The sequence below is a fragment of the Olea europaea genome, unplaced genomic scaffold, assembly GCF_002742605.1.
Source record: "Olea europaea var. sylvestris unplaced genomic scaffold, O_europaea_v1 scaffold119, whole genome shotgun sequence".
NCBI lineage: Eukaryota > Viridiplantae > Streptophyta > Magnoliopsida > Lamiales > Oleaceae > Olea > Olea europaea.
In genome coordinates, this window is record NW_019229312.1 from 191,591 (window position 1) to 210,491 (window position 18,901).

The window sequence follows — 18,901 nt, forward strand, 5'->3', positions numbered from 1 at the left end:
AAAAAAGTTAATAGCTATTTTTTAAATTTATTTGAATAATTTTTTGAAAATATCTGATCAAAAAAGCTTTAGATTAAGTCAATGTAAGGAAGCATTAGGAAGTTTCTCGACAAAAAATAGAAGCAAAAACAGAATATTGGTCAAACGAGCCCTTAATAATGTTTAATTAACGCGTCAAACATTCCATAGACAAGAAAAAACATACACATATGCTTTTTCTACATAAATAATCTCTGAAGATTTGGTCTTACCATCTACACGAGAACCACAAGAATTGAGAGAAATGGCCACTTTAAAATTAGATATAACATAAAACGGGTAAACCACTGCTTAATTTCCCGATGAACTGGTCAATTTTCCTCTCATACAGCACGAGATTAACTTTTCAAATCCTTTCAATTCCAAATATCATTCTCAATCATATTCTCTTAGGCTTTGTTTGGGAAAAAATTAATTTTCCCTAAAATCTTTTTCAACAACGCATACACAACTTTTTCCTATTTTATAACGCATATTCTCCTAAAAAATTAATATTTTTGCACAAGCTTTTTATTTCGGCGTACACATGTAAAAGAAATAAAATAAAAAGTGAGACATGTGATGCATGAAATTTCCCAACCTTGTGACACTCATGGATTAAGATTATCATTTAATTAAATATGTGGGATTAATCATATGATTCACCGTCATGACATTCACATCAACTTTGATAATTAGTTTTTAAGTACTACGTTGGATCCAAGGAAAAAAGAGACACTGATGGACAGGACCACGTCAAGGGGCTGAATTGGCACCCCCTATTGGCCCCCTATTTGTACAGGGCCCACGTGACCCTGTCCAAACAGCTTTTCCTTGGATTCAATAAATAAGCAAAAGCAAAAGGTGTGTTTGTGTTTGTCCACTTTGATTAAGATTGGTGTGGAATTATGATGTCTTTTTATTCCCTTTTTAATTTAATAATTCATATTATAAATAAAGCTTTACCTAAAACAGGATTTGGCTTTTGCTAATCTCAAAAGATGGGAAATAATGTGGTTTATGGTTAGCTGAATTTATTGTACGTTTGTGGAAATTTGACTATTTGAAAATTTTTAGCCAAATTTTTATATGGACCATAAAAATTTTATTTTGTCTCAAGTATGTAGTTCTGTATAAATTTATTTTTTTAGAATTACTTGATTTACATTTATTTTTAATTATTTTAATGTGATAATTATTTTATTTAACATTTATTTTTAAATTCTAATCAAGTTCATAATTAGAAATTAAGCATAACTTAATTAGCACTAATTTAATAATTTAAATAATAATATAATTTATAATTAAATAATTTAAAATAAATTGATTATTGAAAGATAAATAATAAGAAAATACAATTCATTTGATGTAACCATTGAAAATCTGATATAACCATTGAAGAAGTTGTATGTAGCTTAATCATACTACATAGACAGGGTTAAAAACAGTGGAACATTTAACAGCATTTCATTGGATAGTTAAAAAAAAAAGAATATGCTACTTATATATAATGCGGTGTTTATAATGAGGAAGCTGAACACTATAATGTATGTATAGTATTATCTTAAAAGAAATCCATGTAGATGCTATGTTGACAACACTTGTCAAAAGCTTCCGTCACTAGCCCTGCGCAAGCACCATTCTTGCAAAGCCTAGCCTTCTCATGCAAACGTTGGATTTTACCTCGTTGCTACTCATGATCCTATTTTGTACCCACATTTCGGTTCAGACATGACTTGTACCAATTTGCAAATTGCAAGCGACGCCATTATTTACGTATAGCTTACCAAGTAAATTCAGCAGCCACTGTTTAATTCCCTCTACTTTTCCTTCAAAAGCACGTTTTATCAGAAATCAATTATTTTTCCTCATAGAGATACCTGTAAGGTTAAAATTAAACCCTTCACTTCCGTTCAAGAAGGTACAAAACAGTAGAAGCATGGTAACAAAGTGTGCCAAGTTAGATTTCCCGGTCGCAACACAACCGATGGAGTTGCACATGCTGGGTTATTTTTCTTTAAATTCAAAATGAGAGAGTATTTCTAAATTTCGACCGAGTGGGTCATCCCAAAAGGTCAACTCGCCCACAACACTATATACCAGACAGCCCTTTCGAGCATGATCTGGACGCATCGACACATTTTGAAACCTCTAATCTTAATCTTAACTAAAAGAAACTTCACTTCATGAAAAGCAACAAAATTATAAGTAATAGAGGGCACAAGAGTTGAAGAAAAAATGGCAAAAAGACAATAGAGAATTCTCCCATAATAATTCTTCATTCTTCTATTTATCAGCAGCCTTGTTTCAGAAGTTTCGTCAAAGTTCAAACAGTCCCTTCTCTTTGCTGCAACATTTTCTACTATAGAAGCCCAAAAAATGTCATGACAAACTGGTTAGTTCTTTCATTGATCTGCAGCAGATTTATTGCTTCTTCAACTTCAAAGCCACAACAATACGTAGTAGACCAAAGTGATTGGTAGAGTTATTAACATCCCAAATGTCACCCTACAAGAAGAAAATATGAAAGTAGAAACATAAAAAGACGAATTCGCATTTCCAATGTAGAACAAACCAGATTTTAATTTCTTTTTCTCTCTCAGACGTAAAAACAATGTCATTAGGGCTAACCATGTTGGGAATTTACTTAAACATGCACAGCGAAAATAAAAAAACAATTTCAATTCTCACCAGGATTCATCTTTATATTTAGATAAGAAATGTGATGAAAATTATACCTTTTCTTGAATTTGCAAACTCCTTTGCGTTATTTTTGTTCCAGCAACTTGAATCTGCCTCCCACAATTGTCCAATTGTCCAGTCTCCAATGAATTTCACACAGAAAATAGACTGCAACTGCTAGGGTTTCTCCTATTGTGCTTGCAAGAATTATGAAAACTATATGGATCTAAAACCCTAACCATGTATTTATATAAGCCCAAACAGACTCGGCTTGGTCCGGTCCGATCCAATATTTAATTAATCCATTTAATTAAATCAGGTTCGTGAATTAATTAATCCAATTAATTAATTCAGGGCTATAAATGATCAATCCAATTAATTAATTTATCCAACGATTGTTAAATTAATTAATCGGCAAATTGCAATCTTTCAATTCTCTTTTTTGTACGACCTATCAGGCTCCCGACCATGATACTTAACGACGTGAAATATTATTTTGATCTAATCAAAACTGATAAATTAAAACACCATTTTAATTTATCACAAATTCACACTCGCCGTCCGAGATTGACATTTAGCAATGTATTAGAGCAACACATGTGACGGAAAATGTCACGTGGTATGACAAAATCAAACATGTTCATTTACCATGAAACTATAATCCCTTCGTCAATATGATCAGATCAATTACGAGATATGAAAGTGTGTCAATCTCGATTATCGATCATTTCTTTTATTCTACTATTAAGTCAGTATGAGTCGAAAACTCATTTTCGACTTATGTGTATACCTTGACTAGGGATTTCATTATTGACCTAATTGAATAAAATGCAGATCACAATCTCTTACTATCTAAGAGTGACGAATCCTCTATTGGTCATTCACAACCTTAATATGGTTCTTGACATACCCGAACGATACCGTATTGGTGGCCCTTGGTAGAACAACATCCAACACCGTCAAAGCATGACTGTCCTCATGCAAGACCTTATGATGACCTCAAGTTAAAGGACCAATTCCACTATCGAACATTCGAGATTAACCACCGACACTCAGATAGTTATCCATGTGGAATCTCTTAATGGGTCTCCATTGTTTTGTTCCTATAACAAAATATTCGCGTATTCATTTAAGTGTCACCACACTTTAGCTTGTGAGATCAACTACTTACTTTACAAGTAAGAAATGCCACACGTGATGGTCTATCAATATTCATATCTTGTTATTACTTACGACCACGGATTATTCAAGATCCAATAATACGTAATTTGTATCTCACAATCACAACTCCTTGTAATTAACAAATCACTTAAATTTGAATATTCAGACTCTATTATTTAACATTATTTATCAGAAAATTAATTTAAATAAATAATAGATCTTGCCAAAATTAGATACATTAAGCATATTAAAAGTGTTTACAACCTAAATCGATTGAATTTAGGGCATAACACTTACTAACTCCCACTTGCACTAGATCCAATCATTCATGTATCTAATACCATAAGCGTTCACATGACAATTATATTTATGTTGTAACAACGGCTTTGTCAATAGATTTGCAATATTGTCATCTGTGGGAATTCGCTCTATCGTTACGTCATTTCTTTGTATAATCTCCCCGATGAGATGATATCGCCTTAGCACATGTTTGGATCATTGATGAGACCTCGGTTCCTTCGCTTGTGCGATGACTCCATTGTTATCACAATACAAAGGTATGGGATCAACAATGCTAGGAATGACTCCCAGTTCATTAATGAACTTCTTGATCCAAACAGCTTCCTTCGCTGCTTCAGAAGTAGCAATATACTCGGCTTCTGTTGTTGAATCAGCGATTGTCTCCTGTTTGGAACTTTCCAACTAACCGCTCCATTGTTGAGAGTAAACATATATCCCGATTGAGACTTACTATCATCTTTGTCAGATTGAAAGATGGCATCAGTATACCCATGAATCTTTAGTTCATTTCCTCCATAGATTAAGAACGCATCTTTAGTCCTTCTCAAGTGCTTAAGAATATTTTTAACCGCTATCCAGTGTTTCTCACCAGGGTTTACTTAAAACTTGCTTGTAACACTTAGAGCATATGAAATATTTGGTTTCGTACATAGCATCGCATACGTGATAGATCCTATCGCCGAAGCACAAGGAATCTTAATCCAAGCGATTCCTTTCATCATGTGTTTTAGGACACATATCTTTCATGGGACATAAACTTCTCTTAGACTCTTCCATGTTAAATTTTCTCAAGATTTTATCTATGTACGAAGATTGAGATAAGCCTAGTAATCTTTTAGATCTATCTCTATAGATCTTGATTCCCAAGATATACGCTGCTTTTCCCATATTTTTTATGGAGAAATTATTTGACAACCATAATTTTACTTATTGAAGCATTGAGATGTCGTTTCCCATTAATAATTGTCATCAACATATAATATTAGGAATACGACCATGCTCCCACTTGTCTTCTTGTAAACACATGGTTCATCTTCATTTTTGATAAAATCAAATATTTTGATTGTCTCATCAAAACGAAGATTCCAGCTCCTTGAGGCTTGCTTTAATCCATACACGGATCGATTTAGCTTACATACTTTGTTGGCTCCTTTGGATTCAAAACCTTCAGACTGTGTCATGTACACCTCTTCTTGTAAGTTTCTATTAAGGAAAGCAGTTTTGACATCCATTTTCCATATCTCATAATCATAGTATGCAGTTATTGCAGGCAAAATTCGAATGGACTTTAGCATGGCTACAAGTGAAAAAGTTTCATCAAAGTCAACACCTTGTCTTTGTGTGTAACCTTTCTCTACTAGCCTTATTTTGTATGTATGAATGTTTCCATCCAAATCTACCTTTTTCTTGTAAACTCATTTACAACCTATCGATTTTATCCCACTTGGAAGGTCGACCAAGGTTCAAACCTTGTTCTCATACAATGAGTTCATTTTGGATTCCATGGCTTCTTGCCATCTCTTCGAGTCAACACTTGACTTCACTTCTGTGTAATTTGTAGGTTCATCATCCTCAACTACTAATACTTGATTAGTAATCGTGAATTCATACCTTCTGAGATGTCGAATGATCCTACTTGATCTACGCTGAGCTGTAGTATCCTCAAGGTTCTCTACATCCTGATCAAGAGTCTGTCCGTCAACAGGTGTGGGATCAGACTTAGGTTCATCTAATTGGTCAACAGTATCTGTGGATTCTTGAACTTCTTCAAGTTTTATTTTGCTCCCACTACCCTCTCCTAGAATAAACTTTTTCTCTAGGAATATGACATGTCTTGAGATGAACGACTTCTTCTCAACAGGATTATAAAACTGATATCAATTGTCTCTTTTGGATATTCTACAAATATGCATTTATCAGATTTAGCCTCAAACTTATCTGATTCATTTCGCTTTACAAAAGCGTCACAGCACAAACTTTCATGTGAGATAAGTTTGGTCTTTTTCCTCTCCATAGCTCGTATGGAGTTTTGTCGACCGATTTAGATGGGACACGATTAAGTGTGTAGCACGCAAGCAATTAGTGCATGACTCCAAAATAATTTTGGGATGTTTACATGGCTCATCATTGATCGCACGATGTTTAACAATGTGCGATTCCTCCTTTCAGATACACCATTATGTTGCGGTGTATATGGTGGAATCCACTACGAGAGAATCCCATTCTCTTTTAGATAATCTAAAAATTATCCTTTAAATACTCTCAACCTCAATCTGATCTCAACGTGAGAATATTTTTGCCGGTCTGTTTCTCTATTTCAAGTTTGAATTCCTCGAACTTTTTAAGTTCTTCATGCTTGAATTTCATCAGATACACGTAACCATATCTAGAATGATCATTAGTAAATGTGATGAAGTAAGAGAAATCGCCTCTGACGGTGATTGACATGGGTCCACATACATCGGTATGTATTAGTCTAGCAATTCTGTGGCTCTTTCTCCTTTTCCAGTAAAAGAAAACTTGGTCATTTTGCCTAACAGGCATGACTCGCATTTGTCAAATGATTCAAAATCAGTTGACTCCAAGTATCCATCTTTATGTAACTTAGAAACCCATTTGTCTTTAATATGACCCGGTCTGCAATGCCAAAGGTATGTATTATTTAGATTATCACTTTTATGCCTTTTACTTTCTATACTCATAATAGATGACTCAGTATCAAGAATATAAATTTCATTTTGCAATACACCACAACCATAAAAGAATTTATCTTTATAAAACGAACAACGATTGTTCTTAACATTAATTGAAAAATCATTCATGTCCAAAAAGGAAATAAAAATAATGTTTTTAGTAATGGCGGGAATAAAATAACAATTTTCTAATTCTAATACTAAGCTCGAAGACAATGGTAAGAAGTATGTCCCTACAGCTAATGCAGTAACTCTTGCTTCATTCCCCACGCGCAGGTCAACTTCTCTTTTCTGCAACAGTCTACTTTTCTTTAGTCCCTGCATATTTATACAAATATGAGATCCATATCCGGTATCTAATATCCAAGAAGCTAATGAAGTAGACATATTAACCTCGATAACAAAAATACCTGAAGTAGAAGTTTCAGAAGACTTCTTTTCCTTCAAGCTAGCAAGGTAAGTCTTGCAGTTCCTCTTCCAATGACCTTTCACTCCACAGTGATAGCATGGGTCATCAAATTTGGTATTGTCCTTGGTTGCTTTGTTATTACCCTTAACCTTTTTGGATGTTTTCTTAAAACTTCCTTTGATTTTCTTCTTAGTGCCCTTGGAGAAATGAATGGCTAAGACATGCCCAGTGCTAGCTTTGACATTGGGCTCCATAGTTTTAAGCATATTAAGCAACTCAGGGAGTGTCCATTCCATCTTATTCGTATTGAAGTTCATAATGAACTGTGAATAACTATCTGGCAGAGATTACAGAACCAAGTCAATACTTAGTTCATGATCCATGATAAAATCCAATGAACCCAGTTTCTCAATGAAACCAAATATCTTCAGCACATGAGCACTGACTAAAGATCCCTCTACCATTTTGCATCGATATAGTTGTTTAGAGGTCTCATACGTCTCCGCACGAGATTGTTCATCATACGACTCCTTGAGATGAAAAATCATAGTGTAAGCATCCATACCCTCATGTTACTTCTGCAACTCACGTGACATAGCTGTAAGCATCACATATGTTGCAGCGTTACCGTCATCACTGTGTTTGTTGTAAGCAGCCACATCTTCCTGAGTGGAATTTTCAGTAGGCACCTCTAGAAAGGACTGCTCAAGGACATACTCAATTTTCTCATGCTTGAGAACGATTTTCAAATTGCGGTGCCAATCGAGAAAATTTGATCCGGTCAATTTGTTGGCATCCAGTATGCCTCTCAAATTCATATGATTACTTATGATTCAAAAATTGTAAATAACGAAAAATATATAATCAATATATATTATAATGCATTTGCACAAATTCAATATGAACTTTAATTAAAGGTGCTCCCACTGTTTAAAATAAATTCATGACCCTCATATATAAATTATTGGAATTTCCCAATGGGTTGAGATCCCATTCGTTGTATCAAGATCTTGAGTGTACTGAACAAATCTTAAACATTTGGGTAAATATTGTTATCAATTGTATTTCCATACAACTCTCAGATCAGTAAGCTGACAACTCTTTTGTCTTCACACATCTTATGTGTTAGCTTAATTTTAGTGTTTCTATGACCCCTAGAAATTTAACAAATGCAGAGATACACTCTTTGCAATCATCAAGAAACCCTACCCCAAGAGTCTTAAGCTGTAACTACTATGATCTCTATTCCAAAGGTGATTTTTCCTCATTTGGACTTTACTATTCTATTATTATTATTATTATTATTATATTTTTTTTGTCAAAACACCTGTAGACTAAACTATTAATACTTCTTGATCCAATAATTGTTAAATTCTATTCTTGTTTTGTGAATATGAATGGTTGACTATAAGCCTAACATGTTCTTGGATTTGTCCACTTTTATATATGTAACTTTATTTGTCTTTTATTAAGACTTATCCTCGGATTGGGATTTCTTTTATTAGTTTGTGGTTGAAGAGAGATTTGTTTGTTATGTCTTTTTCCTATGGACTTTCCCTCTAGTGTTGACATTCTGTTGATTGGTTTATTATTATCACAGCAGCCTCCCTGACAGTCTGGATTGTTTTTCTTCTACTTGAGAATGGAGCTTACTTAATTCATCACTATTTTGATCTTATTTTAATTACTGATTATTCGATGGCTTTAGATTATTATGATTTTGGCCGAGATGAGTTCAGTTTCGGGAACAAACGGGGACTAAATGGGACGGACAGGGAAGGGCCTGTACTATCGAGTTCCACCTCCAAGCTTCGTCCTAAGCCTAGTGGTGAGACGAAGAGAATAGCTATGCCTCCGACTAGTGTGATGACTCGGCTCATATTGATTATGGTGTTGCGAAAACTGAGTAGGAATCCGAACACATATTCCAGTCTCATTGGCCTCACGTGGTCTTTGGTCTCGTTCAAGTAAATATTATCGTATTTTGTTAAAAAAAATTCTCGTATGTAGCCCCTTGACATACGTTTTGATCAATTGTTACAATTATTGCAGCTGGCACGTTGAGATGCCTGCGATAATAGCTATTTTGTATGATGCTGGTCTTGGAATGGCAATGTTCGGTCTTGGTATGATCAAAACTGATGTCCCTCTACTTAGGATTATTGCTTCAAAGAACATGTTCAAATTAGAGCCGGTTTATTTCTAATAAAAAAGTGACTTTAGGCGAAAGAGAGGTTTGAAAGTAACTTTTACTTCTTTTCGAGTTTACTTCATCACTCCTTTCACTGTCAGATTGCAGGATGGTTTATGGCATTGCAGCCAAGGATGATTGCTTGCGGGAAATCAGTTACTGCCTTCTCCATGGCCGTGCGATTTCTTACTGGACCCGCGGTTATGGCTGCTGCCTCAGTTGCCATTGGACTTCAAGGCGATGTTTTGCACATTGCAATTGTGCAGATAATCTCAAGAATGCAAAATTTCATACAACACAATTATCTCCAATGACTTTTGTCTTCTCGTGCTCAACTGATGGATTCATGCTTCATATTTTCAGGCAGTACTTCCACAAGGAATCATTCCTTTTGTCTTCGCGAAGGAATACAATGTTTTTGACCTGCGAGTCCTTTACTATTATTGTTGTTATGGGCCTGTGAGCTGTTTATTATATTGGACCTACGAGTCCGTTGTTATTGTTATTATTATAGGCCTACGAGTCTGATTTCTTTTAGGCCTGCGTGCCAACTGGTATAGGATACATGTTGCAGTTTGACTAATTAAAGGCACAAGAAGAAGTGGAAACCATGGAAATGGTGCATTAATGTTGATCCAATGTTGTACTCCTTAGAAATTGACCAACTAGTCTTCCCTTTAGCTCGGGAAAACTAGATAGACAAAGTCCATAAACATCCATACTATTATTTATATATTTATTCACATGGTTGATGCATGATTATATCCCTACAAACTTATAAGAGTGAATCCGTCCGGCACTGTTCACATTTCGTCCAAGACGACGCCGTTTTGTGAAGTTGTAAAAACGACGTCGTTTGGTACTTAATAAGTTCGAAACGCTGCTGTTTTGGAATTGTATAAATTTGGGAGGAGGTGCAAACCCTAAAGCATTTCTACCCTAGGTTTATTTTTTTCTTCCGCTCCCCATCTCTCCTCTTCGAATTTTTGCCTCATTTCCTCCTCGATCATTTGTTCAAAACGTTGAAGAATTGTTCATCTCCGGATTTGTCTTTTGAAGCTTGAAATTTCCATATATAAGAGTGAGTAATAGGAGTGAGCCCGTGTTTTCGTGTTCGCTTTTCCTCCTACATGCCGTCGACCTTGAAACAAGAGTAGATCCATCGGTCAGTGTTCATTTGTTTGATGTATATAACCACGACCTCAAAGTCATCCACCGGATATTTTAGCGACGGACTACGATAGGTGAGTTGGACTATTTTCTTTGAACTGTAAAGCTTCTTTCTTTCTTTATTTATTTAATTTTTTTTTCTTTTTGTGGGTTTACAAATATGAATATGCGTATTTGTTTTGTGAACAGAAATTCTCCCCAACGGTTAGTGCTCATGTGTTTGATGTACATAACCACGACCTCAAAGTCATCCACCTGAGATTTTTGCGACAGACTGCGATAGGTGAGTTGGACTATTTTCTTCGAACTGTAAAGCTTCTTTCTTATTTTTTGTTTTTTCGATTTTACAAATATGAATATGGGTCTTGTTTTTTGTGAACAGAAATTTCAGCCAACGATTCATGTGTTTGATGTAGTAATTTTGTTTCAATGAAAAAAGAAGTATTAGCTTTTGTGGAGAGTGATAAACCTGTAAAAGAACGTGATGACTCGGTTGTAAAGGGATAACATGTACAAGAAGCTGTTGTGTGCATATATACAGTAGAGAAGACTGATTACCATTGAAAGAAGAGACTTTCAGATGCTTAGCAATGACAACCGGCACGATTCATGTGTTTGATGTAGTAATTTTGTTTTTCTTTGTTAAAGAGATTATTTTACAATTGAGTTTTTTTGAAAAATGTACCATTAAAATTGATGATGTGTCTTATCAGAGGTACTCTCATACTGTTTAATGTGTGATTTCGAAAACGAAAATGTTGATGCGTAACTTTCCATTAATCTACATTTATGTCTTCTAGAGTATTGAACGACTATTTTTCTTTACATTTAATACAAAGGGAAACAACGCACTGACTCTTTGTTTTTATATTTGAGGACACTGCTGAAGTTGATAGGTTGTGAAAAGCATCTATCGACTAACAACAAAGTTTTCCCACATTGTGAGAAGAACTATTTGAAACCTAGAGTATATGATATATATGAAATTATGAATGGAATAAATAGCAAAATATTACAAGAAGGAAAATAATAATAATAAGTATAAAATAAGGATAGAAGAAGTGCGGTTTACTTTTTGTTAATAAGAACTAAATCTTGTACAATAGTCTCAGTTCCAAAGCGTGTTTGAAGAAGTCTTTTTGGTAAATGTTATTTTTTTATACTGAACAATTTTTGAAATGTACAAAACGTATTTTTTAATTAGTCTTTCTCGTACTGTGTTAATAGGAAAGAGATGATCTGAAGTTTTGTATATGAGCTTTGAAGTCTGAGAGAGCTGTTTGACGTGTTTGAACGATTCGAAGTACAATTGGATATGTCGGTAAGCTTCGTATTGATTAAGAGTTTTACCCAACAAAGTTTTATGTATACTTATTTTGTGATGACTATTATGAAGTTGGTCGTAAGACTGAAATGTAATAATAGAGAAAAGAAATCTTGTAAGGAATATGGATAGAAAAGTTTGAAAAAGTCAATAAATCACTTATATCTGCATTGGAATCCATGTATTTTTCAAGTTCTTGGAAGTCGGTGAAATTGTATGTAAATATTAGAAGGGACCCATGATCTTCCTTGATTTCTTGTACTCTAGTCTTTCCTGAAATTGTCCAATCCACTTCATATTGATCAATTTTTACTTTTTTCTTTATTTTTATTGCTCTACATTTTACACTCTTTAATTTTAATATCTTTGAAATATATTTACTTATTTACAGGCACATTAATGTGCATTTATGTCCTCTAACACCAATGCATTTGATACTAAGTAAGTCTTGCCCAATATCAGCTCGTCTCTGTAAGCATTTATATGGTGATCATATAAGGTTGCCTGAACCGTTGCTCCCTATGTTAGAAAGTAAAAAATGAAATTAGAGGTTGATTATTCTCATTTTTACCATTATATAGTATTATTAGTTTATAAGTTGTTCGATTTTTCCTTAAATACTACAGTGATTTTCTGTTTACTTCTGTTACCTTTTCATTGGATCAAACATTTTAGTATTTTCATTTTATTTTTGAAAGATAATGTATATTTTACAAAACTAAACATCGTTTCTGATTAAACTAAATACTGCTTTTCCTGAAACTAAACACCATTCTTCCTTCTTATTACTCATCGTATTACTCTTGAAATATAAATATTTGTTTCGTGTGTTCTTTTCATTAGCGGTATGGTGAATTTCCTATTCTTATATTTCTGTTAACGTTCGGATAACAATACAAATAATGACACATTTGTAAACTTTATTTTGTTTCTTCTCTAATTTATAATAGATGACTGAAGATGATAGTTTTAAAGCACGCATGGAAGTGAGAAATAGAAAGCGTAGGGAGTTGTATGCTGAACGTAAGAAAATACAATGTGTAGACACATTTCGCCAAACTAGGCCTGAATTTCTTGTCGAAGCAGAAGTAAATTTGAGTTATAAAAGTAGTGGTTCTGGAGAAATTGGTGAGCATAGTTGTTTTTGCAGTTAGTTTAGAAATATTGTTTTTAAATCGTTCTCCATTGTGAATCTACTTTATTTATTTTTCTTTTAAATTTTAATTTATTGTATGAAAATTTAAAACTTCTCTTTTCTATTGCGGTTCGAGAATCTGCTCATCAACCATTATCAAGCACTGAAACTGGTACTTCAAAAAATTTAGTCGACGATCAACATTTGTACGAAAAGGATCTGTGTGTACTTCACAGTCAAGTTGGTATGTTACAATTTGATGAATGCTTTGGTGATTTTAGTTTAAATAATGTTCCTACAAAGCCTCATATACTAAAAAAACCAACAATTTGGTACCTATTGCAATGCGAAAAAATTTGAGAACGAATGTAAAGGTTTTTGTTGTTGTGATGGAAAGGTTAGATTACAAATTAATAGTGTACCTAATGAATTGTACAACTTATTTACTTCAGATACATGCGATGCTTTGCTTTTTAAAAACAATGGACATAGTTATAATAATCATTTTGCTTTTACTTCATTTGGTGTAAGATTTGATAAAGATTTACACAAAAATTACAAAGGTATTTTTACATTTCGAGTTCAAGGACAGGTCTATCATTATATAAACGAACTTTTACCAAGTGATGGCTCTCCATCATATCTGCAATTGTACTTTTATGATACTGATAACGAGATACAACATAGATTACAAAAATCAGACAAATTTTTTGAGTCAATCCTAAGAAAGTTGATCAATATCTTAAAAATCAATCCATACTCGAAATTTTTCCGTTCATTAAGTAATATTGATGATTTAAAAATATACAAAATACACATTAGATGTGACCCTGGTCTTGACCAGAGAGTATACAATACACCTTCTGTGTCACAAGTAGCTGGAATTTGTACTATAACGAATTGGGTTCCTTTTGTACAACTTTTATATAGAAAACCTTGTCATTTTCTATTGTTGTACGTATGAAATCCAAAATGTTTGTTCCAACATCCTGTTGAATAGAATTATCAGCAAAAATAAAGTTGTTAATGTTTGTGTAATGTAATCCTATTTGTTTAGTATATGTGCGTACCGATAATGTATGCTCCATTAAATTCTGTGCAGTACATAGCAAAAATTGTTTAGCTGGCTCTCCAATGGCAGTTGCATTGATGTATCCAGTTGAGTCTTGTAACTCAAAGTACACCATTGCTCTATAGAGGTAATAATTTTGTGATTAATGAATGTAAAAAAAGTAGGTAAGAGGTGTAAGTAAATGTGTGTGCTATATATAATAATCTATGAAGACAGAATTAAGTGATGTTAATTTTTTGTTTTACAGTTTGTAAGAAAATAAATAGCAATTATCTTGGACATGCTGTTGCATCAGGGTATTTACAGTAGCGACATGGGTAAACATCTCCAAAATTGGCATATGATTCTTTATTGCAATTATTGCAACTCATGTACCAGAATGATTGAGGAAATTTTTTTATAGATGACCTTGCTTTAACCCAAAAGAATCGTTGCTGTGTAAAAATTAGGTCTATGTCAATGTAAAAAAAAATGTGGTGTTCGAAATAATTATATTATAGGTAAAAAACAATTGGTAGTTACCGTGTGCTGCAGATGTTGAATGCTTTTCAATTCTGTGAATTTGTCTTCCTTTGGTAGAGAGAGCTTTGAGGGTGCTAATTTCAGGTAGGGCTTTTCAGATAAGATATGGTTTACTTTATCTACATTAGTTTGAGCCCTGTTATATTACATAGTATAATAGAGTTATTATTTAATTCTTTCATGGATCAGGATAACAAGCATGTAAAATACTAACCATGATTTGTAGTCAGCAACAATTTCAAATGCAGCGTCAAAGGAGAAAGAAGTATTAGCTTTTGTGGAGAGTGATAAACCTGTAAAAGAACGTGATGACTCGGCTGTAAAGGGATAACATGTACAAGAAGCTGTTGTGTGCATATATACAGTAGAGAAGACTGATTACCATTGAAAGAAGAGACTTTCAGATGCTTAGCAATGACAACCGGCTGTTTTATTAAATTTTCTAAGATGTAGTTGCATTCATTTACAACAAAGTTTTCCCACATTGTGAGAAGAACTATTTGAAACCTAGAGTATATGATATATATGAAATTATGAATGGAATAAATAACAAAATATTACAAGAAGGAAAAAAATAGTAATAAGTATAAAATAAGGGTAGAAGAAGTGCGGTTTACTTTTTGTTAATAAGAACTAAATCTTGTACAATAGTCTCAGTTCCAAAGCGTGTTTGAAGAAGTCTTTTTGGTCGCATATCAATCACAATTCCAATGATGCCTGTACAGTTTTTAGTAATTTCAATAAGTAGGATGAAATGTAATAATAGAGAAAAGAAATCTTGTAAGGAATATGGATAGAAAAGTTTGAAAAAGTCAATAAATCACTTATATCTGCGTTGGAATCCATGTATTTTTCAAGTTCTTGGAAGTCGGTGAAATTGTATGTAGATATTAGAAGGGACCCATGATCTTCCTTGATTTCTTGTACTCTAGTCTTTCCTGAAATTGTCCAATCCACTTCATTTAATCTGGAAGAGTACTCAGATTTTGCAATTTTCACCAATGCATTTGATACTAAGTAAGTCTTGCCCAATATCAGCTCGTCTCTGTAAGCATTTATATGGTGATCATATAAGGTTGCCTGAACCGTTGCTCCCTATGTTAGAAAGTAAAAAATGAAATTAGAGTGCTATGTAATATTTTGGCTGTTAAGTATGGAATTAAATTATGTGTTTTGGAAGTACAAAATTTCGAAAATAATACTTTAGGATATGTTTTATACAGATGTAGATGTACATTTATATTTCTATATATTTTCATTATTAGAAGAGTTAAAACTATAAAGAAATACTTATGTTAAGCTGAAGCACTTACCTCTGAGTCCATAAGCACGATCTTTTGGTATTTTCCTGAGCCCGTTCAAAAAAATTTTGGTGAACTTTTTTCCGCAGCAACAACTTTTGCAGTCCACCCCGAGGCTCCAACAAAAATATCTCGAATAAGTTGGAAATTGTTGTCCATATTTACTGAAACATAAACATATATACATAATAAATCTGAAAAAGAAAATCTAAAAATCTATTCTAGATAACATGATGTAATTAACGTGGAAACAGATAGTGCACAAAACAATGGAGAAGAAGATATCATTTAATGAAGAATATGAATTGTAGTAGTAAAATATTAAAGGTGCATCAGCAAAAGTAAAAGAAATTGTACCTAGAGCAGATTGTAGAAAGGCTTCTTTCTTTGTTGTGGTTCAGTTTTTTTTTAAGAGAAGAAGAGAAGAAGTTGAAGATGTTTCTAGAAGTGAAATGACTAGTATACGTGAGTATATATACAGGGAGGTGCTGTGTATTGCTGTTCTGCACAACAGTATATAATAATAAATTGAAGCACTTCTCTTTTCTATTGCGGTTCGAGAATCTGCTCATCAACCATTATCAAGCACTGAAACTGGTACTTCAAAAAATTTAGTCGACGATCAACATTTGTACGAAAAGGATCTGTGTGTACTTCACTAAATAGAAAGGTGCAGTAGTGGTGTTAGATGGTTGTATTTTATTTATTTTTATTTCTTATATTTTATGTATGTATACATACTGATGATTCATAATAAAATATGCTCTATGTAAATACTTGAAAATGTACACACAATTTGATGAATGCTTTGGTGATTTTAGTTTAAATAATGTTCCTACAAAGCCTCATATACTAAAAAAACCAACAATTTGTACCTATTGCAATGCGAAAAAATTTGAGAACGAATGTAAAGGTTTTTGTTGTTGTGATGGAAAGGTTAGATTACAAATTAATAGTGTACCTAATGAATTGTACAACTTATTTACTTCAGATACATGCGATGCTTTGCTTTTTAAAAACAATGGACATAGTTATAATAATCATTTTGCTTTTACTTCATTTGGTGTAAGATTTGATAAAGATTTACACAAAAATTACAAAGGTATTTTTTTTTAATTATGTATGACAGAATACACTATTGGAAGTGAAAACATACGATTGTATTTTATTATTTTTTTACTATAAAAATCAATCCTTGAAGTAACGTAAGCGTACAAAATATGCTGTAATGAATGATGTAACATTTTTTTGGGCGACTTAAATTTAAAAAATAACTCGAAGAGTTGTACTTTTAGTGATGGATATGGAAAACAATACGTAAGAAATTGGGAAGAAAAAGTATGGGATGAGAAGTATTATTTCTTTAGATTGGGTGCTAACGACATTAGTAAAGTTACTTGTTTATTAACCAGAGGTACATGTGATTGAAGTTTATGAAATTTTTGTCAAAACTATACATTAGAAATTACAAATTTATAGAGATATATAATTATTAAAAGTTTAATTAATGTAGAATATGAATATTAATTAGTATATTTACTTTGATTGATTTAGATACTATCAAAAGTATCCTGAAGGGTAAAGAATGAACATGAATATTACATTTAATTTTCATATGACGAATCCTAAGAAAGTTGATCAATATCTTAAAAATCAATCCATACTCGAAATTTTTCCGTTCATTAAGTAATATTGATGATTTAAAAACATACAAAATACACATTAGATGTGACCCTGGTCTTGACCAGAGAGTATACAATACACCTTCTGTGTCACAAGTAGCTGGAATTTGTACTATAACGAATTGGGTTCCTTTTGTACAACTTTTATATAGAAAACCTTGTCATTTTCTATTGTTGTACGTATGAAATCCAAAATGTTTGTTCCAACATCCTGTTGAATAGAATTATCAGCAAAAATAAAGTTGTTAATGTTTGTGTAATGTAATCCTATTTGTTTAGTATATGTGCGTACCGATAATGTATGCTCCATTAAATTCTGTGCAATATATAGCAAAAATTGTTCAGCTGGCTCTCCAATGACAGTTGCATTGATGTATCTAGTTGAGTCTTGTAACTCAAAGTACACCATTGCTCTATAGAGGTAATAATTTTGTGATTAATGAATGTAAAAAAAGTAGGTAAGAGGTGTAAGTAAATGTGTGTGCTATATATAATAATCTATGAAGACAGAATTAAGTGATGTTAATTTTTTGTTTTACAGTTTGTAAGAAAATAAATAGCAATTATCTTGGACATGCTGTTGCATCAGGGTATTTACAGTAGCGACATGGGTAAACATCTCCAAAATTGGCATATGATTCTTTATTGCAATTATTGCAACTCATGTACCAGAATGATTGAGGAAATTTTTTTATAGATGACCTTGCTTTAACCCAAAAGAATCGTTGTTGTGTAAAAAATTAGGTATATGTTAATGTAAAAAAAAATGTGGTGTTCGAAATAATTATATTATAGGTAAAAAACAATTGGTAGTTACCGTGTGCTGCAGATGTTGAATGCTTTTCAATTCTGTGAATTTGTCTTCCTTTGGTAGAGAGAGCTTTGAGGGTGCTAATTTCAGGTAGGGCTTTTCAGATAAGATATGGTTTACTTTATCTACATTAGTTTGAGCCCTGTTATATTACATAGTATAATAGAGTTATTATTTAATTCTTTCATGGATCAGGATAACAAGCATGTAAAATACTAACCATGATTTGTAGTCAGCAACAATTTCAAATGCAGCGTCAATGAAGAAAGAAGTATTAGCTTTTGTGGAGAGTGATAAACCTGTAAAAGAACGTGATGACTCGGCTGTAAAGGGATAACATGTACAAGAAGCTGTTGTGTGCATATATACAGTAGAGAAGACTGATTACCATTGAAAGAAGAGACTTTCAGATGCTTAGCAATGACAACCG

At 33.0% G+C, this 18,901-nt stretch overlaps 1 pseudogene; it reads right to left on the minus strand.

Annotated features, from left to right (window-relative positions):
• Positions 1-2,459: 2,459 nt before the first annotated feature.
• Positions 2,460-18,901, minus strand: part of LOC111373984 — a 33,205-nt pseudogene continuing 16,763 nt past the window's right edge.